This window comes from Podarcis liolepis (assembly GCF_965112155.1).
Source record: "Podarcis liolepis genome assembly, chromosome: Z".
Classification (NCBI taxonomy): Eukaryota; Metazoa; Chordata; class Lepidosauria; order Squamata; family Lacertidae; genus Podarcis; species Podarcis liolepis.
The window spans coordinates 2437146-2461483 of NC_139570.1; the positions used below are offsets into that span (position 1 = coordinate 2437146).

Sequence of the window (24338 nt, forward strand, 5' to 3'; positions counted from 1 at the left end):
TGAAGACGTTGGCTCGGTGTTATGTCTGGTGGCCTAACATGGACGATGCCATCACTTTGTGGGTTACCTCCTGTCAAGCATGCCAAGAGACTGCACTGCCAGCAGCTAAGGGCAACACCTGGGAGATGACCAAGGCATTCTGGTTGAGGGTGCACATCGATCATGGTGGCCCCTTTCATGGCCGGACCTTTATGGTAGTGGTGGACGCCTATTCCAAATGGCTGGAGGTGGCCCTGATGCCGTCCACCACTACTGAAGCTGTCATCTGGGTGCTGCGGGGCCTGTTTGCAACTCAAGGGTGTCCTGATGTCCCTGTCTTGGACAATGGACCTCAGTTCACATCAGGCACCTTTGAAAGGTACCTCCAGGGGCTGGGCATCCGCCATGCCCTAACAGCACCATTTCACCCGGCCAGCAATGGGCAGGCCGAGAGAATGGTGCGCTCAGCAAAAGAGACACTGGCGCGTCTGGAACAGAGGGACTGGCACGAGCGGGTCACTGAATACTTGCATGTGCAGCACATCACTCCTCATGTAGCCACAGGGCGGAGCCCGCCCAAACTGCTAATGGGCCGCGCCACCACCTCCGGTCTCTGCTTGACTGGCTGCACCTGGACTCTGGTGTGGCTGAGCCCCCGGGCTGTACTAATGCGCCACGGTCCTTTATTCCAGGGGATCAGGTTTTTGCCCAGAACTTTGTGGGGGACATTCCTTGGGTGCCGGCCACGGTAGTGGGAGTCACGGGGCCCCGTTCATACCAGGTGGCACTTGAGAACGGACACTTGTGGCGCCGGCACATAGACCAGCTAAGGCACAGGGTTGGGGATTTGGACACTACCACTGTGCCCCCAACTGTGGCCCCAGCTCTGGAGCGGTTGCTAATGGAAGGCGAAGTTTCACCTACATCTTCCTCACAAACTGTGGGCATGGAGCCGAGCTAAGCCTTTTCGGTGGATCTGCCTGGCTCTCCAGAGACTTGGACCACCGCCATGCCTGACCGTCCGCTGAGTCCGCTCGCGGTGGTTCCTTCGACAGCAGTGGAGCCAGGGAACTTGGGCTCAATGCTACATTTGGTCACAGCCAGAATCGGGCAGCCACCCGGACTCTGGTACTGGCCCTTGGCAGTCTGAAAGGGTTTCCAAGCACCCAGCTTATTTAACGGACTATGTTCACGGACAAACTGCACATGTAAAGCTGTATGGCGAATAGGGTCAATTAATATGCTTATGTGCCTTACTGAAACCAATAAGGGTATTGCTGCATGTTATGGAACCACTATGATTGTAACTAATGCCTTATCTCGGTGGGGAGGGGTGTTATGTATTGAAGTTCTCCCCCCCATTTTTTAAATTAATTTTCACATTAATCACATACAAAAGAAACAAGAAAAAAAGAAAAATGAAAAACATTACAATACACAAAAATAAAGAAAAACACATAAAAGAAAATTTTAACTTCCAAATCCTGATTTCATTACATTGATGACTGACTTCAAGTCCCCTCTAACTGAATTTCATTTTAACACCTCATTAGCAGTTCTCCAAATTTCTGATAATATTAACTTCTTTCATTTACTAACTTCTTCTCCATTTTTAATATTCCAATCCTTAATATTTATTAACAACCTAATCTTATTCTATCCCTAAGCCTAATTTTTACTTCCAAGAAATTTCTCTTTATCTTATATTACAGTATTTAGCCAAATATTCTTTAAAGTTCTTCCAGTCCTTTTGTGTCTCCTCTTCTTTCTGGTCGCGGATTCTTCCAGTCAGGTCAGCCAGCTCCAAAAAATCCATCCTTTTCACCTGCCATTCTTCTATTGTTGGTATCTCTTGTGATTTCCAATTTTTGGGTAATAAAATTCTTGCTGCTGTAGTGGCATACAAAAACAATCTAACATTTTTGGGGGGCAATTCCAATCCTTATGTATTAAAGTTCTCACCCTGGCCACCAGGGGTATTGTGTATATAGTTTTCACTCAGGTCCACATAAGTTAATTTCGGTGGGAAACCCTAGGGTGGTGTTGTTACAATGTTGACAGCGAACTATAAAAGCAGGCCGACTGAGCTGTTCAGTTCAGTTCAGTTCCAGCTTACTATAAAGAACCATTTGGAGAAATTTCTGTGTCGACTGCTATGTCCGCCCACAACTTAATAAAACTGCTCTGCCCCTGCGGAGCTGGCTGCATGGAGACTGTGTCACACGTCCTCTTGGCTTGCTCCCTATATAAAGATCTCAGGGACGAGACCATCACGCCACTCCTGTCTGCCATCCCTGGCCACTCTTGCGAAGCCAAGCTGTTCTCACTCCTGGCCGACCAGAACGGCTCGACAACAGAGAAGGTTGCCAAATTTGTCGAGAGAGCAATGAGATTGAGAGCTGCTACCTGAGTGACATTAGCGTCGTCGCCCAGATTCCTCTCCTAGGATTTTACTATTATTATCATTATGTTTTGTACTATTATTTATTTAGTACCTAAAATGTATTTTATATAATTGACTTTTTAGTTTTATTCTTTGTGTGTTGTATTGTTGTTTTATTGCTATGGCCGATGGCTGACGCAAATAAAGATTCTTATCTTATCTATCTTAATAAAACTCCTTTCCACATACAACAGCAGTAGTGTGCATTAGCAGAAACCTTTTGCAAAGTTTGGCATTTTTTGACCTTTGCACAAGATCTTTGGGATGGGGAGGGGGAGGGAGAAGATGGATTCATCTGGGGGGAAATTCTTTTTTCTCTGGATTGTTGATTTTGTCTACCTTTTCATGGCAAGGCGGGCTGTAGGACGGAGGCAAGACTGCTGATATAACATAACTTCCAAGGGTCCATATATTGTGGGATGTGCCTATTTCTTTTAGGTATCACAATTTCTAATGGTGCCACAGAAAATTCCACTTTCAGAAACAAGCTGGACCCTTCTCCTTGCTCTCTGCCTGGAGCAGCCACAGAGATTCCATTCTTAGAGCAGAACGGAAGGCTGGGGAGAGAGAAGCTGCTTGGAAAGAACAGTTTAATTTCAGGCTGATTACTCTGGAATGTCTACCATATTTTTCGCCCTATAGGACGCACTTTTCCCCCTCCAAAAATGAAGGGGAAATGTGTGTGTATCCTATGGGGTGAATGCAGGCTTTCGCTGAAGCCTGGAGAGCGAGAGGGGTCAGTGCGCACCGACCCCTCTCGCTCTCCAGGCAGCTATCCGCAAGCCTTGGGAGCTCCGCGGAAGTTCCTGTCGGGTTCCCAAGGCTTGCGAACAGCAGCCTGCAGCCTGAAACCCGGGGAGCGCAGCGGAGCACACCCCAGGCTTTGGGCAGCTCTCCGCAAGCCTTGGGAGCCTGACACGACTTCCCGCCGGGCTCGCAAGGCTTGCGGATAGCCTGGGGGGGGGGATAATTTTTTTCTTTATTCCCCCCCCCCCAAACTAGGTGCGCCTTATGGGCCAGTGCGCCCTATAGGGTGAAAAATACGGTATTTTCTCCCTTTCACACTTGCTCTCGATTATGGTGGAAAGGGAACTTTGCAACCACTTTGTCTTGACATTTGCTAAATGTCCCACTTGGGGGTACTGTCTGCTTACTTATCCATGTTGAAACAGTTTTCATTTAAAAAAAGTTCTTGTGAAAATTCATCAATAATTTAGTCGGCATTCCTCCTAGTACCTAATATGCACATAGAATCACAGAATCATAGAGTTGGAAGAGACCAGAAGGGCCATCGAGTCCAACCCCCTGCCAAGCAGGAAACACCATCAGAGCACTCCTGACATATGGTTGTCAAGCCTCTGCTTAAAGACCTCCAAAGTAGGAGACTCCACCACACTCCTTGGCAGCAAATTCCACTGTCAAACAGCTCTTACTGTCAGGAAGTTCTTCCTAATGTTTAGGTGGAATCTTCTTTCTTGTAGTTTGGATCCATTGCTCCGTGTCCGCTTCTCTGGAGCAGCAGAAAACAACCTTTCTCCCTCCTCTATGTGACATCCTTTTCTATATTTGAACATGGCTATCATATCACCCCTTAACCTCCTCTTCTCCAGGCTAAACATGCTCAGCTCCCTTAGCCGTTCCTCATAAGGCATCGTTTCCAGACCTTTGACCATTTTGGTTGCCCTCCTCTGGACACGTTCCAGTTTGTCAGTGTCCTTCTTGAACTGTGGTGCCCAGAACTGGACACAGTACTCCAGGTGAGGTCTGACCAGAGCAGAATACAGTGGCACTATTACTTCCCTTGATCTAGATGCTATACTCCTATTGGTGCAGCCCAGAATTGCATTGGCTTTTTTAGCTGCCGCGTCACACTGTTGGCTCATGTCAAGTTTGTGGTCAACCGAGACTCCTAGATCCTTTTCACATGTACTGCTCTCAAGCCAGGTGTCCCCCATCTTGTATTTGTGCCTCTCATTTTTTTTGCCCAAGTGCAATACTTTACATTTCTCTATGTTAAAGTTCATCTTGTTTGTTTTGGCCCAGTTCTCTAATCTGTCAAGGTCGCTTTGAAGTGTGATCCTGTCCTCTGGGGTGTTAGCCACCCCTCCCAGTTTGGTGTCATCTGCAAATTTGATCAGGATGCCCTTGAGTCCATCATCCAAGTCGTTGATAAAGATGTTGAATAAGACCGGGCCCAAGACAGAACCCTGTGGCACCCCACTAGTCACTCTTCTCCAGGATGAAGAGGAACCATTGATGAGCACCCTTTGGGTTCGGTCAGTCAGCCAGTTACAAATCCACTGAGTGGTAGCATAGTCAAGACCGCATTTTACCAGCTTCTTTACAAGAATATCATGGGGCACCTTGTCAAATGCCTTCCTGAAATCAAGGTAGGCTATATCCACTGCGTTCCCTTCATCTACCAGGCTTGTAATTCTGTCAAAAAACGAGATCAGGTTAGTCTGACATGACTTATTTTTCAGAAATCCATGCTGACTATTGGTGATCACAGCATTCCTTTCAAGGTGCTCACAGACTGTTTGCTTAATGATCTGCTCCAGAATCTTCCCTGGTATTGATGTCAGACTGACTGGGCGGTAATTATTTGGGTCCTCTCTTTCCCCCTTTTTGAAAATAGGGACAACATTTGCCCTCCTCCAGTCTGCCGGGACTTCGCCTGTTCTCCAGGAATTCTCAAAGATGACTGCCAGTGGTTCTGAGATCACATCTGCCAGTTCTTTTAATACTCTTGGATGCAGTTCATCTGGCCCTGGAGACTTGAATACATCTAAACGAGCCAAGTATTCTTGTACTATCTCCTTAGTTATTCTGGGCTGTGTTTCCTTTGCTGAATCATTTGCTCCAAATTCTTCAGGTCGGGCATTGTTTTCTTTATCGGAGAAGACTGAGGCAAAGAAGGCATTGAGGAGTTCAGCCCTTTCTGTGTCCCCTGTTTGCATTTCACCATCTTCTCCTCTGAGTGACCCCACCGTTTCTTTGTTCTTCCTTTTGCTACGGACATACCCATAAAAGCCTTTTTTGTTTTACAAAACATGTTTGTAAAACAAATTGAGGAGAAACTGTTGAGCAGAGAAGCTTTGTCTTCCTTGCTTCAGCCCTTTATTTATTTGTTTTATTGAATTTAAACACTGCTCCATACCTGCAGGTCTCAGTAGTGGGTCTCTGTTGGAATCCAAGGCTGTGGCTATGGAAGAAGCAAGACCCTTTTGGGGTGTCAGTGATGTGAGCCCTTTCATCATAGGCTCAGGTTGTATATATGTGTAAATAATATATATATATATATATATATATATATATATATATATATATATATATATATGCAGGTTTTGGTGTCTTCGGGTGTCTTCCCGTGTAAGAGTTGGGGTGTCTAGGCGACGTTTCGACGAGGTCTCACTCGTCATCTTCAGGCTGGTGCTTTCGGCTTCTTGTTACTGGAACAGAGCAGGATCTCAGTGTTTGAGTTCCTATAAATACTGTTGAGGGGGTGTGGTGTATAGCCTCCAACGTTCTGGGCAGAGAGGAAGTTCCCAGGTTAGTGTGCCTTTTCTTCTTTTGTTCCTTAATTACTTGAGGGATATCTTGAGTGATTTCTTGAGTGATATTCTGAGTACCACTTAGGTGGGTCATTAAGTGTGGATTAGTTGCTAAAGCTTTCGTGTCTTGACCTCTTGAGCTTGTGAAGAGTTTTTCTGAGAAGATGGCTGTACTGCACTTAGTTGTGCTCTGGCTTGGCTTCGTGTATAGGGGCGAGCTGTGGTTTTGTGCCCTGTGCCAGCCAGATCTGTGTAGGGATTGCAGGGGGGTGCAGCATCCGGAGGTGCCACTATGGTTTGGCTACTGGATGGTAGCCAAGACACAGAAGAAAACAATGGCATGGCCCTCCTTCCTTATATCAAGGGCACTACAGATAAAATTAGCAAAATCCTCCATAAACACAATATCAAAACAGCCTTTTGCACCAACCAAAAAATAGCCAATATCCTCAGAAACCCCAAAGATAAAATCCAGTTGGAAAACCAAGGGGTCTATGAAATACCCTGCAAAGTCTGCCCAGCCACGTACATTGGACAAACAAACAGACGAATAAATGCACGTATCGCAGAACACAAGAATGCCGTCAAAAAAGAAGAAAAAACTTCCTCTCTTTTCCAACACATGAAAGAAACAGGACACGAAATTAATTTTGCAGATTCCAAATTGCTCTTTAACATGGAACATCACCACAAGAGAATAATCATGGAAGCCATCGAGATAGAGAAACACCCTCACAACATGAACAAGCGTGACGACACGTCCCGCCTGCCAGACATCTGGAAATTAGCCCTCCCCACAAAAACCGACACCAGAACCAGAGGCACACAGAACGCCATCACCAATCAACCACACCAGACCCAAACCCAGACCCTCTCCACAGATAAATTACAGACACCATCCAGTAGCCAAACCATAGTGGCACCTCCGGATGCTGCACCCCCCTGCAATCCCTACACAGATCTGGCTGGCACAGGGCACAAAACCACAGCTCGCCCCTATACACGAAGCCAAGCCAGAGCACAACTAAGTGCAGTACAGCCATCTTCTCAGAAAAACTCTTCACAAGCTCAAGAGGTCAAGACACGAAAGCTTTAGCAACTAATCCACACTTAATGACCCACCTAAGTGGTACTCAGAATATCACTCAAGAAATCACTCAAGATATCCCTCAAGTAATTAAGGAACAAAAGAAGAAAAGGCACACTAACCTGGGAACTTCCTCTCTGCCCAGAACGTTGGAGGCTATACACCACACCCCCTCAACAGTATTTATAGGAACTCAAACACTGAGATCCTGCTCTGTTCCAGTAACAAGAAGCCGAAAGCACCAGCCTGAAGATGACGAGTGAGACCTCGTCGAAACGTCGCCTAGACACCCCAACTCTTACACGGGAAGACACCCGAAGACACCAAAACCTGCATTCCTGTACCCGTGAAAATCTACGAAAGCATATATATATATATATATATATATATAGCCACAGTCTCTGCTGTGCCTCATTTACAAAATGAAACAAGGGCCTGGGTAGGTGCTTGGACCCCTGGAATCTCACAGTGCTTGAAGAATGGGGTGTGCATGAAACAATATTGCAGGGTTGCTGAAACAAAGAAGGGGTGCAAAGTGCTCCCAAGGGACCCCTCCTAATTGAGTGGGTGGGCAGTAAAATGACAAGTGCACTTCATTGTAAACAATTGTGATGTTATGCAGGTTGGGTAAAAAAAATATCTTAATTTCACTCATGCATTTATGGCATATGTGGCAATGACTGACCAGGAAGGGTTGCTGTGGATTGCTCATAAGAAGCTGCCTTATACTGGGTCTGGACTTTGGTCCATGCAGCTCAGTACTGTATTGTCTACACTGACTGGCAGCAATGGCTTTGGTTTCAAGCAGCAGGTCTCTCCTTCCAGCCTGATACGGAAGGAGGAAAGGGGGGGGTACCCTTCCTCTCCACCGCTTCCTGAAGGGGCCCGAGGCGATGACCTCGACAGTGCCCAGCTCTGCCCGGAACCCTCAGCCCCCACACTGTTGCACAAGCACCACACTATACCCCTGCCTTATGAATAAAAGGCTCTCTTTCCTATCTTCATATGGGCGGAATAAGCCCTATCCTTTCTATGTCTTTCTCTCGCCCTATTTCTAACGTGAGTAGACCGTGTCATATTGTATCTCCATTCACTGAAATGAGCCGCGCCTTAGCCAATCACAGCCTTGCATTCGCCCTGCAGGAGCTAGCTCACGGACCTTGCATGCCTCATTTAACCTCCTGACAAGCTACTGACGGCCCCCCGCGGCGAGAACAATGGAACCGAAACCCCGGACCTCGTAAAACTGTCAAAGCCTGGATATAATGTATCCACTTCGTTTCCGCTTTTGATCCTCAGTGTATATTTGACTGGCAAAGCGGGGAAACTTTGAAAATCTCTATAAAATCAACCACAACTCCGATTTTTTCCATCTTAGTGCCATTCAACTCAGTTGCCTCTAGACTCCATGATGCTACCCCTACTTCCATAATCCCTGAGACGACAAGTCACGTACACAGGAACTTTCTAATCCCTTCAGATCGCTCCTCCGGGCAATGCCAGGTGTCAGACCATGCATATCTCTGGACTATTGTCTTGTTACCACCGGTACTCAGGAAGTGTTTATCTATGCATATCTCCCACTCTGCATATTCCCCCCTCCCTTATCTGAAATGTTAATTAGTGCAACCCCACCTTTCTTAGATATATTCATGACGTGTGTAATGTATTCATGATGTAATCCGTGAAACCCAACCTTCGCATAATGTATTCATGACGTTTCTTGCACTGTATTCTGGGACTTGGAGGGAACTTTTAAAAGTTCATGTCACCCCTTTCTCTGGGTTCAATCTCGTCTTGAACCTGTTGCGCAATAAACCTTGGATCTCCGCATCTTGCTCCTGCGCCCGGCTGAGCTTATTTTCTCCGCTAGGACCCGCGGACTTTGTCCGACGTGCTGGGTGACAGGGCAACCCCGCACCCGGGATTTTTCCGTAACAAGCCCCAGCTGGAGATACCCTTGAAGACTGAACCTGGAGCCATCTGAATCCCAAGCAGATGCTCTGCAACTGAGCTGTGGTCTTTCCCGAAATGCTGACTCAATATAGCAGAGGAAGAGGAAGAGCCCTGCCTTCACCAGCAGGAGCACAGAAACTCCTCAAAGGGCTGGAGAAGGAATGGTCCCCTTGTAACCGCAGCCAGATCAGGATACTCCTCCATGACCCAGCAAGGACTCGGCTGCAAAGAGAGACCAGAGTCCAGAGCACCCTGCTGAGCTTGTGAAGACCACTGCTTCCAAGTTACAAGGTCTCTTTATTTTTCTTTTTTTTATTATAAAATATTTATTAAAGGTTTTAAACAAAATAACACCATACACATACACAACCCAAAAACAATAAAAAACACCATCACCAAATGAAAAAATACATACAAAAAGAGAAAGGACAACAGACAAAAAATCATATAAAAAACATAAAAAATAGTTCATTTTCATGCACCAAATTTCCCTAACCCTCTTTTCTGACTCCCTCACATCTCCCTTTTCTGTTTTTTTTTAAATAAAATATTTATTAAGGTTTTTAAACAATAAATCACGAACACATCAATCACCATCACAGAACAAAAGAAATATAAGGAAAAAAAGGAAAAAGTCACACAAAACACAACAAAAACAATACAATACAAAATCTTCAATATCCTAGTTTCTGAAATCTTACTCTTGGACTCCCTCGCGTACTCCCTTTCCTGCGTTCTCATTTAGAAGATCATGTTCTGCAGTACTTCACCTACTCTTAAAACTTATTCTGTACTTTTCCAATAATATGTCTCAAATTTTACATTTTGTTATCAAATATTTAGATATTCATAATTTGACATAATATTTAGGTATCATTTTGCATCTTTGTTCTTATAATCCAATTATTTTCGTACATCTTTCCGCTAGATTTGCTAATGCCATATTATCTTTCTATCCTGCATCATTCTAACATTCATACAGTTTACATTACTTTTGCAAATAGTTTTTGAATTTCTTCCAGTCCTCTTCCACCTTCTCTTCTCCCAGGTCTCGAATTCTGCCAGTCATTTCTGCCAGTTCCATATAGTCTATCAGTTGCATCTGCCATTCTTCCAGAGTGGGCAAATCTTGTGTCTTCCAGTACTTTGCGATAAGTATTCTTGCTGCTGTTGTCGCATGCATAAAGAAATTTCTATCCTTCTTTAGCACCATTTGACTGACAATGCCCAAAAGGAAGGCCTCTGGTTTCTTAGGGAAGGTATATTTAAATACCTTTTTTAATTCATTATAGATCATTTCCCAGAAGGCCTTAATCCTAGGGCACGTCCACCAAAGGTGAAAGAATGTTCCTTCAGTTTCTTTACATTTCCAACACTTATTGTCTGACAAATGGTACACATCTCCCTTTTATGTGTTCCCATTTACAAAATCTTGTTCAGCAATACTTCACCTTCTCTCAAAACTTGTTTTAAATTATACGTTTCAACTATTATGTCTCCAATTTTACCCTTTGTTATCAAATATTTAAATATTTAATCTTGACATAATATTATTCAAATTTCACCTTTGATCTTACAGTTCAGTTATTTTCATACTCCTCTCAACTAAGTCACTAATGCCATATTATCTTTATATCCTGCATCATTCTAGCATTCATACAATTTACAGTACTTTTGCAAATAGTCCTTAAATTTCTTCCAGTCCTCTTCCACTGTCTCTTCTCCCAGGTCTCGGATTCTGCCAGTCATTTCTGCCAGTTCCATGTAGTCTATCAGTTGCACCTGCCATTCTTCCAGAGTGGGCAAATCTTGTGTCTTCCAATATTTTGCGATGAGTATTCTTGCTGCTGTTACTGCATACATAAAGAAAGTTCTGTCCTTCTTTGACACCATTTGGCCAACAATGCCCCAAAGGAAGGCCTCTGGTTTCTTAGGGAAGGTATATTTAAATACCTTTTTCAGTTCATTATAGATCATTTCCCAGAAAGCCTTAATCTTGGGGCACGTCCACCAAAGGTGGAAGAATGTTCCCTCAGTTTCTTTACATTTCCAACACTTATTGTCTGGCAAATGGTATATTTTTGCAAGCTTGACTGGGGTCATGTACCACCTGTATATCATTTTCATAATATTTTCTTTCAGGGCATTACATGCCGTAAATTTCACACCGGTGGTCCATAACCGTTCCCTGTCAGCAAACATGATATTATAACCAATGTCTTGTGCCCATTTTATCATTGCTGATTTAACCGTTTCATCCTGAGTGTTCCATTTTAACAGCAAGTTATACATTCTTGAAAGTACCTTGGTTTTTGGTTCTAACAGTTCTGTTTCAAGTTTCGATTTCTCCCCCAGGAAGCCTATTTTTTTATCAACTTTAAAGGCCTCCCTAATCTGACCATAATGTAACCAATCTCGCACCTTGCCCTTTAATTTTTCAAAACTCTGCAGTCTCCAAGTGTCTCCATCTTCTTCTACTATCTCCCAATACTTTGGCCAGTTGGCCTCCATATTGAGTCTTTTCTGAGCCTTAGCTTCCATTGGTGACAACCACCTTGGGGTCTTACTCTCTAATAGATCTTTATATCTTGTCCAGACATTAAACAGTGTCTTCCTGACTATATGGTTCTTGAATGCTTTATGAGCTTTAACCTTGTCATACCACAAATATGCATGCCACCCAAACACATTGTTAAAACCTTCCAAATCCAAAATGTCAGTGTCTTCAAGAAGTAGCCAATCTTTCAGCCAGCAGAAAGCTGCTGATTCATAATACAGTTTCATATCTGGCAGGGCAAACCCCCCTCTTTCTTTAGCATCAGTTAGTATTTAAAATTTTATTCTGGGCTTTTTGCCCTGCCAGACAAACCTAGAAATATCTCTCTGCCACCTCTTGAAACAATCCATCTTGTCCACAATCTGCAAGGTCTGAAACAAAAACAACATTTTTGGCAATACATTCATCTTTATAGCAGCTATTCGACCCAACAAGGAAAGCTTCAGTTTTGACCAAATTTCTAGATCCTTTTTTATTTCTGACCAACATTTTTCATAGTTATCTTTAAATAAATTCAAGTTTTTAGCCGTCATATTAACCCCTAGATATTTCACCTTTTTTAACCATATTTAACTCTGTCTCCTTCTGAAACCTTTCTTTTTCCATAATTGTCAAGTTTTCCCCCAAAACCTTAGTTTTCTGCTTATTTAATTTAAATCCTGCCACTCAACCAAATTCTTGGATCAGTTCTAACACCCTTTTCGTCCTAGATTCTGGCTCCTGTAATGTCAAAACAAGGTCATCTGCAAAAGCCTTAAGTTTGTACTGTTTAGCTCTGACCTGAATTCCTTCAATCAACTGGTCTCCTCTAATCTTGTTCAAGAGCACCTCCAGGACCGAGATGAATAACAATGGGGAAATAGGGCAGCCCTGACGTGTTGCTTTCTCAATTTTAAACTCTTCTGACACCACATTATTAACTATAAATTTTGCCTTTTGTTCTGAATAAATTGCATCTATACCATTTTCAAAACCCCGTCCCACTCCCATCCCTTTAAGGTTTTTCTTCATAAAATTCCATGAAATATTATCAAAGGCCTTCTCCGCATCTATAAAAATCAACACTGCTTTTGTATTAGTATTCATTTGCAATAGTTCCAATATGTCAATAATATTCCTTGTATTGACAGACAGATGCCTACCTGGGAGAAATGAGGTCTCTTTATTTTTCAAAAGGAGGAATGAAAATCCTGAGTCTGCAGGAATGGGGGCTGAAAACAGCAAACAAAAAACGGATTTATCAGCCAAGTCAGACACTTTGTGGCTTGTTTCCCTGTTCAGTTCAGGGAGGAGCTCAATACACCTTACTCCCAGGTAAGTGGAGGGACGATTACAGGCAGCAGTGATCACCACCATCCTTAGCAAGGCATCTGGGTGTCAGAGTACAGGATATAGTCATCACAACTCCCTTTCAACAAGCTTCAAGAATCTCCTTCCCAATCAAACCCAATAGTTTTTTGAAAACACAATAATACCCTATTAATGCATGTAGTAATTCTGGTAAGACCAAGACTAGCATATCTATTTCACATGTTGAGCAAGACCGGAGTCTGAGTTTTGTTCACTGATATTGTCTACCATCATGATGGTGGGTTTATAACGATTACCATTGTTCTTTTCTCCACTGTAATTTGCATGTGATATTCAGAGATCAGGAAGTGAGAAGATGCGAGACAGAGACTGGTCAAAGAGTGGCCAGGAGATGACATAAAATGAAATGGGGAAAAAAAGTTTAGAAAGATTTTTATAAAAAGACCAGAAAGCTTTCTCTTAGGTATTTTAGGACCAGCTGTCCCCTGGATCAAAGGATTTTATTCCTTTATGCAATTACAGAAGTCCAGATGTTATATGCCGAGAAATGGAAAGAGAGAACAATACTAACAAAGGAGGAATGGCAGATGAAATTGATGGAATAGGTAGAGTTAGCAAATTTAACTAATATAATAATAGAACAAGAAGAAGGAGATATTAAGGAAGAGTGGAAAATGTTTGTAAAATATTTGAAGAATCATGGTAAATTAACTAAACTGTTAACAGGAGTAAATACAGCAGTTTATATGAATAAATAATGAGAAGGTGGGGGATCTGAATTAAATAAAATATGCCTTAGTATTGGCAGCGGGGAAGGGAAGTCATTGATTATTGTTTGGTTGTATTGACTAGAATGTAAAAATATGTATTGGAAAATTATTAATAAAATTTATATATTAAAAAAACAAAAACAGAGAGGTCAAACTACCCCCACCCCGACCATCCTTCCTCTGTTTCATCTAGGCTGGCGGAGCAAGTTTTATTTGTATAAACCTTATTTCTGAAACAACTTTATTAGTTCTGTTGCATGTTCATTTAAGAATGTTGAAGGTAGACTCATTGAAAATGAAAGAGGATCGGGGGGGGGGAGGCCGCTAGGGGCGCCTTGGAAGATGGTGGTGTTGGTAAACCTTGGACAGGTAATTCTACCTACCCTCAACTCCTGGATGAATTGTCCCTCAAAGAGGTTGAGGTGAGGAATAATGAGGAGCGTTTAATTATACAAACTCTTTGGATTGCAGCTCCTGCCAACATAGCAGTTCGAAAGCACTCCAGTACAGGTAGATAAATAGGTACCACTGCAGCGGGAAGGTAAATGGCGTTTCTGTGTGCTTTGGTTTCCATCATGGTGTCCTGTTGTGCCAGAAGCGGTTTAGTCCCGCTGCCCACATGATCTGGTAAGCTGTCTGTGGACAAACACCGGCTCCCTCAGCCTGAAGCGAGATGAGAGCCAGTGTGGTGTAGTGGTTAAGAGCGGTAAACTCGTAATCTGGTGAACCGGGTTCGCTTCCCCGCTCCTCCACATGCAGCTGCTGGGTGACCTTGGGCTAGTCACACTTCTCTGAAGTCTCTCAGCCCCACTCACCTCACAGAGTGTTTGTTGTGGGGAAGGAAGGGAAAGGAGAATGTTAGCCGCTTTGAGACTCCTTCTGTTAGTGATAAAGTGGAATATCAAATCCAAACTCTTCTTCTTCTGAGTGCCGCAACCCTAGTCCCCTTTGACTGGAGTTAAATGTCCAGGCGTCCTTTACCTTGTCATAGTATTACTATGTTTGTGTGTATCTTCTCTGCAGTGCAGGAAAAAAAATCCATATCCCTCTCTTTGGGGTGAATGATAATCAGTTGCAATGTAGGCTTTACAAGCTCTAAGTGTGCTTAGCTGAACGAATTACAGTCAAAATAAAAGACATGTCATTTGACTTGAGTCCCAGTTGAGGTCAATACCTCTTACATTGATATGGCAAGTAGTTGTTGCCTGGTGTTAATTGCCTCTGTATTCTGTGGGAGAGGAAAGGCTCGGAAAGGTAAGGCAATGTCTCTTGATTTTTTATAACAGACTCTCCAAGTGTCCCTGTTTTCCAGGGACAGCTCTGGATTTGCAGAAGACATCCCAGTTTCTGATTTGATCCTGGAATGCCCCACTTTTCCTTAAGACATCCCTATGTTGGACCATTTCGATCGGATACTCCCTGCTGATGTGGATAGATTCCTCCAAGTTGGTAGGCCCAGCACCTGCCTCCTTGATCCGTGCCCGTCTTGGCTGATTAGGGAGTGTCCAGATGTTGCACGGACCCCCCTGGTTGAAATTATCAATTTGTCCCTTGACACGGGGGCATTCCCAGTGGAACTGAAGGAAGCAGTGGTGTGTCCACTCTTAAAGAAAACTTCATTAGATCCCTTAGACCTATCCAATTACCGCCCAGTTTCAAATCTTCCATATCTGGGTAAGGTTGCTGAACAGCTTCGTAGGTTTCTGGAGGAAACATCGGCTTTAGATCCATTTCAGTCCGGTTTCTGTCCTGGTTTTGGGACCGAGACGGCTCTGGTTGCCCTAACAGATGATCTCCGTAGACAACTGGATCGAGGCAGGTCAGGACTACTGATTCTTTTAGATTTGTCAGCAGCCTTTGACATGGTCGATCATGATCTTCTGGACCACAGCCTCACAGACGTGGGAATACAGGGCATAGCCCGTAACTGGCTGTGCTCTTTTATCTCTGGTCGGGGACAGAGGGTGGCACTAGGGAGGGAAATGTTGCCGCGCCATTCCTTGGTGTGTGGAGTGCCGCAGGGCGCAATTCTCTCCCCAATGCTTTTTAACATCTTTATGCGCCCCCTTGCCCAGATTGTCCAGAGCTTTGGGCTGGGCTGTCACCAATATGCTGATGACACTCATCTCTATCTGCTGATGGATGGCCACACCGACTCGGCCCCGAACACACTGACCAGATGCTTGGAAGCTGTGGCTGGATGGTTTTGTGGGAGCCGATTGAAACTAAATCTTCAAAGACATAGGTCCTCTGGCTAGGTCTGGATGGCATGGGGATGAGGGACCAACTCCCTTCTCTTGTGGGGGCCCAATTAGTGCCATTGCCTTCCGTTAAGAGTTTGGGTGTAATCCTTGACGCCTCCCTTTCCATGGAGGCGTAAGTTACAGCAACAGCCAAGGCGACATTTTTCCACCTTCGCCGCATCAAGCAGTTGGTCCCTTACCTTTCCTGCCCCGACCTGGCCACAGTGATCCATGCGACGGTGATCTCCAGGCTTGACTACTGTAATTCGCTCTACGCAGGGCTGCCCTTGAAGCTGTCCCAGAAACTCCAGCGGGTGCAGAATGCTGCAGCGAGGCTCCTCACGGGGTCTCTGCCATGGGAGCATATTCACCCAGTGCTTTTCAAGCTGCACTGGCTCCCGGTGGAGTACAGGGTCAGATTTAAGGTGCTGCTTTTGACCTTTAAAGCCCTCCACGGCCTAGGACCCTCATACCTACGGGACTGCCTCTCCTGGTATGCCCTACGGAGGACCTTAAGGTCCATATATAGCAACACCCTAGTGGTCCTGGGCCCTAAGGAAGTTAGATTAGCTTCAACCAGAGCCAGGGCCTTTTCAACTCTGGCTCCGGCCTGGTGGATCGCTCTGCCTCATGAGACCAGGGCCCTGCAGGATCTGATTTCTTTCCGCAGGGCCTGTAAGACAGAGTTGTTCCACCTGGCCTTTGGCTTGGAGCCAATTTGATTCCCTCCCTCTCTTTCTTTTTTCTTTTCCTTTCTCCTCCTGTGATGAGGCTACATTTTAATATTTTAATGTTTCAATATTTTAATGTTGTATTTTAATGTTGTTTTTAAGATGTAATCATTCAACTTGTTTTTATTATTGCTTGTAAGCCACTCTGAGCCCAGCCTTGGCTGGGGAGGACGGGGTATAAATAAAAAATTATTATTATTATTATTATTATTATTATTATTATTATTATTATTATTATTTTCACCAGAGAAATGCTGGAGGGTATGGCGTTATGTGACCCCCATTCCAAGGATTTATTGTTGTTTAGTCGATTGGTCATGTCCGACTCTCCGTGACCCCCTGGACCAGAGCACGCCAGGCACTCCTGTCTTCCACTGCCTCCTGCAGTTTGGTCAAACTCATGCTGGTAGCTTCTAGAACACTGTCCCACCATCTCGTCCTCTGTCGTCCCCTTCTCCTTGTGCCCTCCATCTTTCCCAGCATCAGGGTCTTTTCCAGGGAGTCTTCTCTTCTCATGAGGTGGCCAAAGTATTAGAGCCTCAGCTTCACAATCTGTCCTTCCAGTGAGCACTCAGGGCTGATTTCCTTAAGAATGGAGAGGTTTGAACTTCTTGCAGTCTATGGGACTCTCAAGAGTCTCCTCCAGCACCATAATTCAAAAGCACCAATTCTTCAGCGATCAGCCTTCTTTATGGTCCAGCTCTCACTTCCATACATCACTACTGGGAAAACCAGAGCTTTAACTATAAGGATCTTTGTCGACAAGGCAATGTCTCTACTTTTTGAGATGCTGTCTAGGTTTATCATTGCTTTTCTCCCAAGAAGCAGGCATATTTTAATTTTGTGACTGCTGTCAACCATCTTCCATGATCATGGAGCCCAAAAGGTAAAATCTGTTACTGCCTCCATTTCTTCATGCAACCTAAAGTCAGACCTGCATAGGGAAGGTTTTTATTGATTCATATTTTATTATGTTTTTATATCTGTTGGAAGCCCCCCAGAGTGGCTGGGGCAATCCAGTCAGATTGGTGGGGTATAAATAATAATAATAATAATAAAATCATGGAATAGGGCATCCCTATTTTCATCAGAGAAATGTTGGAGAGATTTTTTATAGGTGGGTTTATTGAGTTCCCTCTGATGGCCAGAAAACTGGTTCTGAAATAGCACAGTTCAGAGAGCTCAATGATCTCCCCCCACCCACCCACCCACTTGAAGAGCCATAGATTACTCCTTAAGTAAGAACTAAAAGCCTTTCATAACAAGCTGGAGTTGTACTTAAAGACAACATGTGGATGTTCTGCATTTCTAGGTTTGCCAGTTCTGGTCCCTAGGGAATCACTGTTGCTCAAGCATGTGGATGTGCAACAGGGGACCCTTTCACCCACTTGAAAAGGAGCGCACAGAAGCTGTCCTTAAAGGTGCCAGGGGACCCATAGGTAAGCGATGGGCAGAACCTGAGGCAAGTGGGCAGAGCAGTGGGTATAAATTTTGCCTTTGTATGGTGGGCTACCTTCTCCACCAGTGGGTCTCAGAGGGCATGGCAGGAGGAGGATACAAGGGCAGTTCAAGAAACATGTAAACATTTCAGTGTTCATCAAAATAATATTTTTTTAATATACAACTAGAAACAGTGTCTATGTATCTCTTCAAGAGCTTTGTCATTCTCCATGACTTATTATTGTGAACAGGGATTTTCAACTCTCAAAAATATTTATTTATTTTAATTTACCGTAATTTATATACTGCCCTATACCTGGAGGTCTCAGGGCAGTTCACAGAACAAAATCAAAATATAAAACCACAAAATAGATAATCAAATCAAAATAAAAACAACAACCCAATACTCCCCCAAAACCCACATTTTAAAAGGGCATAGGATGTCAAAAAAATCAGCCAAAGGCCTGCTTAAAAAGGAACGTTTTTGCCTGGTACCTAAAATTGTCTTCTTCTTCCTCTTCTGTGGCGATCCCTCGTAGCCATGTCAGATTGTCTTCCATAAACATGGTCATAACAGTGAGTCCATAAGTGACTGTGAAAGCCAATTCTGGAACTACACGTCCTTCCACAGTGGGGACATTGGTTTCGGGGTGGGAGTTGATTATGGTGAAAGTTTGCAAAGCGTGTCTTAGCATGTTTCACCTTTTCGTATTGAGTTCGAGTGTCTTCAAAGCCCATGACACAATTGGCTGTTCTCCAATTGGATCACTTGCAGACCAGTGTTTTCCAGTTGTGGGTGTTTATACTACGTTTTTAAAGATTTGGCTTGAGAGAGTCTTTCAACATATTTTTTGACCACCAGCATTATGCTTTCCATTTTTAAGTTCAGAATAGAGTAGTTGCTTTGGAAGATAATAATCAGGCATCCGCACATGACCAGTCCAAAGAAGTTGATGTTGAAGAATCATTGTTTAAAGGTGTCTAATGAAGGCGCCCGGAAAACTTCCCTAGGGGCAGCATTCCACAGACAGGGAGCCACTGCAGAGAAGGCCCCGTTCTCGTGTTGCCACCCTCTGGACCGCTTGAGGAGGCAGAAAAAGAAGGGCCTCGGAAGATGATCTCAGGGTCTGGGTAGGTTCACATGGAAAGAGGCGGTCCTTGAGGTATTGCGGTCCTGAGCCATTTAAGGCTTTATAGGTCAAAACCAGCACTTTGAATTGGCCTGGAAACTAATTGGTAGCCAGTGCAGTTGGACCAGGATCGGGGTAATAATGCTCAAACTGTCTTGCCCCGGTGAGCAACCTGGCTGCTGAATTCTGCACCAGCTGAAGTTTCTGACCCTTCTTCAGAGGCAGCCCTACGTATAACACATTGCAGTAATCTAACCTTGAGGTTACCAGAGCATAGACAACAGTAGTTAGGCTATCCCTGTCCAGATAGCGGTGTAGCTGGACCACCAGCTGAAGCTGATGGAAGGCACTCCAGACCACCTGAGCCTCAAGCAACAGCAAAGGATCCAGGAGGACCCCCAAGCTATGAACCTGCTCCTCCAGAGAAGTGTAACCCCATCAAGAGCAGGCGACCTCCCAGCCATCTGGTCCAGGGAACCACCCACTAACAGTGCCTCAGTCTTATCCCAGTATGTTTCTGAGTACAATTTGAAGTGTTGGTGCTGACATTCAAATCCCTCAATTGCCTCAGCCCAGTATAACTGAAGGAGCGTCTTCACCTCCATCCCCGGACACTTGAGGTCCATCTCCGAGGGCCTTCTAGCAGTTCCCTCCCTGCGATAAGGGAGGTTACAGGGAACCAGGCAGAGGGCCTTCTTGGTGGTGGCACCCTCCCTGTGGAACACCCTCCCATCAGATCTCAAAGAAATAAACAACTAGCAGACTTTTAGAAGACATCTGAAGGCAGCCCTGTTTAGGGAAGTTTTTTAATGTTTGATGTTTTATCATGTTTTTAATAACCTGTTAGGAGATACCCAGAGTGGCTGGGGAAACCCAGCCATATGGGCGGAGTATAAATAATAATAATAATAATAATAATAATAATAATAATAATAATAATAAGCAGCTTCAGTCTGTTGGCTCTCATCCAGACACATTGGTCCAGCACTTCCATTGCCTCACCTGCAGATGTAAAGGAGAAATAGAGCTGAGTGTCATCAGCATATTGCTGACAACGCACTCCGAACCTCCAGATAACCCCATTTCATGTAGTGGTTTCATGTAGATGTTAATAGGAAAGACCAGAAAAAAAGAAAAGCTTATTTGTGTTGGTGTGGAGTTGAGTTTGCCTGTCTCAAACTGGACCTGACACATTACTTTTACAATAAATAGTCGAGCATCGACATCTTAACGGCGGCGTCGAGATTCGAACTCGCAGCCCGCTGCTCTCCCTCTAAATTCCCCCTCACGCTTCCCTCCCTTCCAGCGCCGCGCAAGCGCAGCGCCGCCATCTTGGTGACGCAGGAGGGCGTGGCTTCAGGCACGGGGGCGTGGCTCCCGATTCCTGACTCGGGAGGACTTTCGAAAAGCTCCCGCAGCCGCCGAGGGGGAAGGAGGCGGATCAGGTGCGGCGGATCGGGCCCGGTCGCTCTCCCCCGCCGCCCCCCTCGGGACCCCGGGCCCTTTATTGACTTGGCGGCAGCAGGTGGCGGCAGCCGCGGGTGAGGCGACGGCGCGGGGGGGGGGGCGAGCGGGAGGCCGCTCTCTGTGAGGGACGCGGAGGGGGAGGGCCGCGGCGGCGGCGGCGGCGGCTTTGTGTCCCTCTGCGCCATTGGCTGGAGCAGGGAGGCAGCGTGGAAAGGACGGTGACGCTGATTGGCTGCGCGCGCTCCGGGGAGCGGGGAGGGAAGGAGGGCGATACGATTGGCTGGGCGGTCGGTGCACCTCCCTCTCTCCGTCCGGAGGGGAGGGGCGAAGGCAGGAGGGCTGGCCCCTACCCCATACACTGGCTCATGGGGGGGCGGGGAGTCCACTTCCCCTCAAATCCAAATAATAAAAATAATATAGCGAGGGGCTGAATCTTAGAATGCTCACTCCATTTGCAAAGGATGAATGGGGGGGGGTTGGGTTTTTTTGGGGGGAGGAGGAATAGCTTGGAATTGGATCCTTCCCCTTTGATTTTCATCAGAGGCGTACCTAAGATCAAGTGCACTCTTTGCAAGAAGCTGTATCTCCAACCCCCAGCCATAAAAAGAAAATGATACCCAAGTACTCTTAAGTGCATCTAGAGTGAATTGTAGTCCAAAACATCTGGAGGGCATTAGGTTGGCGAGTGCTGTTTTAAGGTACGGGGGCTGGATCGTCAGATGAAGAAAGGCACTGGAGCTTCGGCAGAAATTTGTAATTATTTTCGAAGGACATCAGGTGTTTAGGATGGCTGTTTTGGAGAGACCAGCTGCCCTTCTGGGTTTTGCTGCTGTTTAGTCATGTCCGCCTCTTCGTGACCCCATGGACCAGAGCACGTCAGGCACGCCTGTCTTCCTTCCTCCTGCAGTTTGGTCAAACTCAAGTTCGTAGCTTCGAGAACACTGTCCAACCATCTTGTCATCCCCTTCTACTTGTGCCCTCAATCTTTCCCAACATCAGGGTCTTTTCCAGGGAGTCTGAGCACTTCTTCTCTCCATTATTGTCATCTGCCCTTAATCTCAGCGAAATAGGAGCTATGCAGGAGGGAGGAGGTGTCACTTTGCATGCGCTAGGTGTGGGTTACTCTCCTTTTTAAAAGTCAAACTGTGGGACCCTGGTTGAAATTAGCTTTCAGTAACCCAGGGCCTCCATACACCCTGCTCAGCCTTGTGCTCCACAGAGGAGGCACTCTCCATTGTCACTCAATACAGATGAATGCCCTCCACACTATAGTCCCATTGGAGTTAACAGCAGCTTACATCTGAGTATACACGAATAGGATTGCTCTGCATTCATTTCCCAAGCGCACCATTGCTCAGGACAGTCTCTCTCCCCTTGGCTAAAATACGTATTAAAAATAATAATTGGTGTGCAATAATTGAAAACAACAGCAACCACACTATGCTCTGCTACCCAGAATCTAAAGGCCTAAGGAATACTGTACTTGCATAGGACAGCCTGAGTTTTTCTGATATTCCATGAAGGCTGCCAGCAGCCAGTTAGAGGCCACAGGAAGTTGGAGGATGCAGTGAGGTGGTACAGTGGTGCCCCGCAAGACGAATGCCTCGCAAGACGGAAAACTCGCTAGACGAAAGGGTTTTTCGGTTTTGCGTTGCTTCGCTAGACGAATTTCCCTATGGGCTTGCTTCGCAAGACGAAAACGTCTTGCGCTTTTTTCTTAAAGCTGCTTGAAGAGGCACAGTTGCGACGGACCGTGCTTCGCAAGATGAAAAACATTGCAAGACGAAAAGACTCGCGGAACAAATTATTTTCGTCTTGCGAGGCACCACTGTAATTCATGTTTTTTCTTGTCAAACAGTCTCCAGTTATTGAGCTGTTGCGTGTTTGGTCACAAAGAGAGCCGCTTGAGTGTAGTGGTTAGAGAGCTGGTAAAACCTGGGAGACCAGAGTTCAATAAGTAGATCCCAGTAAGTTCATTGTAACTTACTTCCTTACTACAGCAAAATCCATAGCATATCTACTGAGGGGTAAGTCTCATTAAATTTAATGGGATTTATTCCCAGGTTAGGCTACAATCCTAACTCCACTTACTTGGGAGTAAGTCCCACTGAACTCAGTGAGATTTACTTTAGAATAGATTTGGTTAGGATTACACTGTTAGTATGGCTAGGATTGTGCTGCAGGTTTATAATATAAGTAACCGCATAAGTAACCCCAATGTGAATTCAATTGGACATGCTAGTATATACTTTTAGGTTTGCTGATTTAATCTGGTCTAGAATAGTAACAAGGACGCAGGTGGTGCTGTGGTCTAAACCACAGAGTCTAGGGCTTGCCGATCTGCGGTTCGAATCCCCGTGACGGGGTGCGCTCCCGTTCCTCGGTCCCTGATCCTGCCCACCCAGCAGCTCAAAAGCATGTCAAGTGCAAGTAGATAAATAGGTACCGCTCCGGCGGGAAGGTAAACGGCGTTTCCGTGCGCTGCTCTGGCTCGCCAGAAGCGGCTTAGTCATGCTGGCCACATGACTTGGAAACTGTCTGCGGACAAACACCAGCTCCCTCAGCCTATAGAGCGAGATGAGCGTGCAACCCTAGAGTCATTCGCAGCTGGACCTAACAGTCAAGGGTACCTTTACCTTTACCTTTAGAATAGTAAAAAACTAAATGGAATCTAATTAATTGTTCAGTATTCATATGAAAACCAATAATAATTGTGAAGCAGAGAACCTTCTGAACCTAGGCAAGGCACTTAAACATTATAGTTTGGTTAATTCTTTGAATTTAAGTGTATACTGTTTTCTTTGCAAAAGTGGAGGGTAGGGACAGCATCAGAATAACAAGCACAAACTTGATAAATGTCCACTTTATGAAATCATGCTTCTTTTCCCAACTTATGAGAATTGGCAGGAATTGGATTTGTGGCTTCTTTAGCCCATATCCACCTCACAGTCTCTTCTCTTTCTGACTTTTTCTTTAGTGCTGCAAACCTTTAGTGCTGAAATCCTGAACCAGAGCCGTTAAGGTCTACTGCACATAGACATGCAGACAATATAGTCTCACACAATTATCCAGAGCTAGACTAAAACACCTTGCTGCCCTAGGAGGGGTGGTGAATGAGCCTCATCCTATAACCCAAATCAATGTGCATGGTAGCCAGGGCTTGCCACTTTCTTCTAGCACATGAAGCAGAAAATCCAACAAGCTATGGTACTTTCTTGCTCTTTGTCCATAAAAAATACATTAAAACCATTAACAGCTTGCTGCCCTTTCTATGTCACCCAAAATCAGCTGCCTGAGGCAGGTATCCTACTCTGATGGTCATGCACAGATGTTGCTCCTCACCTTCATTTACTTTTCCATGGAAACTAAAACATATCTCCCCTCCTTCAGTTTCTGCTGCACAGCTGTTTAAAGTGCTGCTGCCCCTTTAAAAACATCAACCAGCCTTGCTATTCCTTCTGCAACATCCCACATACCTATCTTCCCCCTTTAAGAGCAGCCTCTCCCCCTGCCCCACCTGCCGTGACCCCTCTTGTCTTTATTAGGGCTGAATAATGGGAATTTTGCCCTTTCCCTTCCTTTCGTCACAAAGGGTGTTTGGCTCCATGGCTGAAGTGTGGAGGATGTCGTTTTTTGCAAAATTGTCGGTGATATTTTTGTAGAGTTTCTG

General features: G+C 45.0%; 1 protein-coding gene and 1 long non-coding RNA gene across 4 annotated transcripts in view; both read left to right on the top strand.

Annotated features, from left to right (window-relative positions):
- Positions 1–24338, top strand: part of LOC310698904 — a 400562-nt gene that overhangs the window by 293547 nt on the left and 82677 nt on the right. The window lies entirely within an intron of this gene.
- The window catches only part of KLHL13 (kelch like family member 13), an 80017-nt gene continuing 76228 nt past the window's right edge, over positions 20550–24338 (top strand). For 2 of the 3 annotated variants that reach the window (XM_083486408.1, XM_083486412.1), the window contains exon 1: positions 20553–20742. The gene's annotated coding sequence lies outside the window, so the exon portion shown is untranslated. Of the gene's footprint in view, positions 20743–24338 lie in introns of all 3 variants that reach the window. The other variant, XM_083486409.1, reaches the window with a different exon arrangement.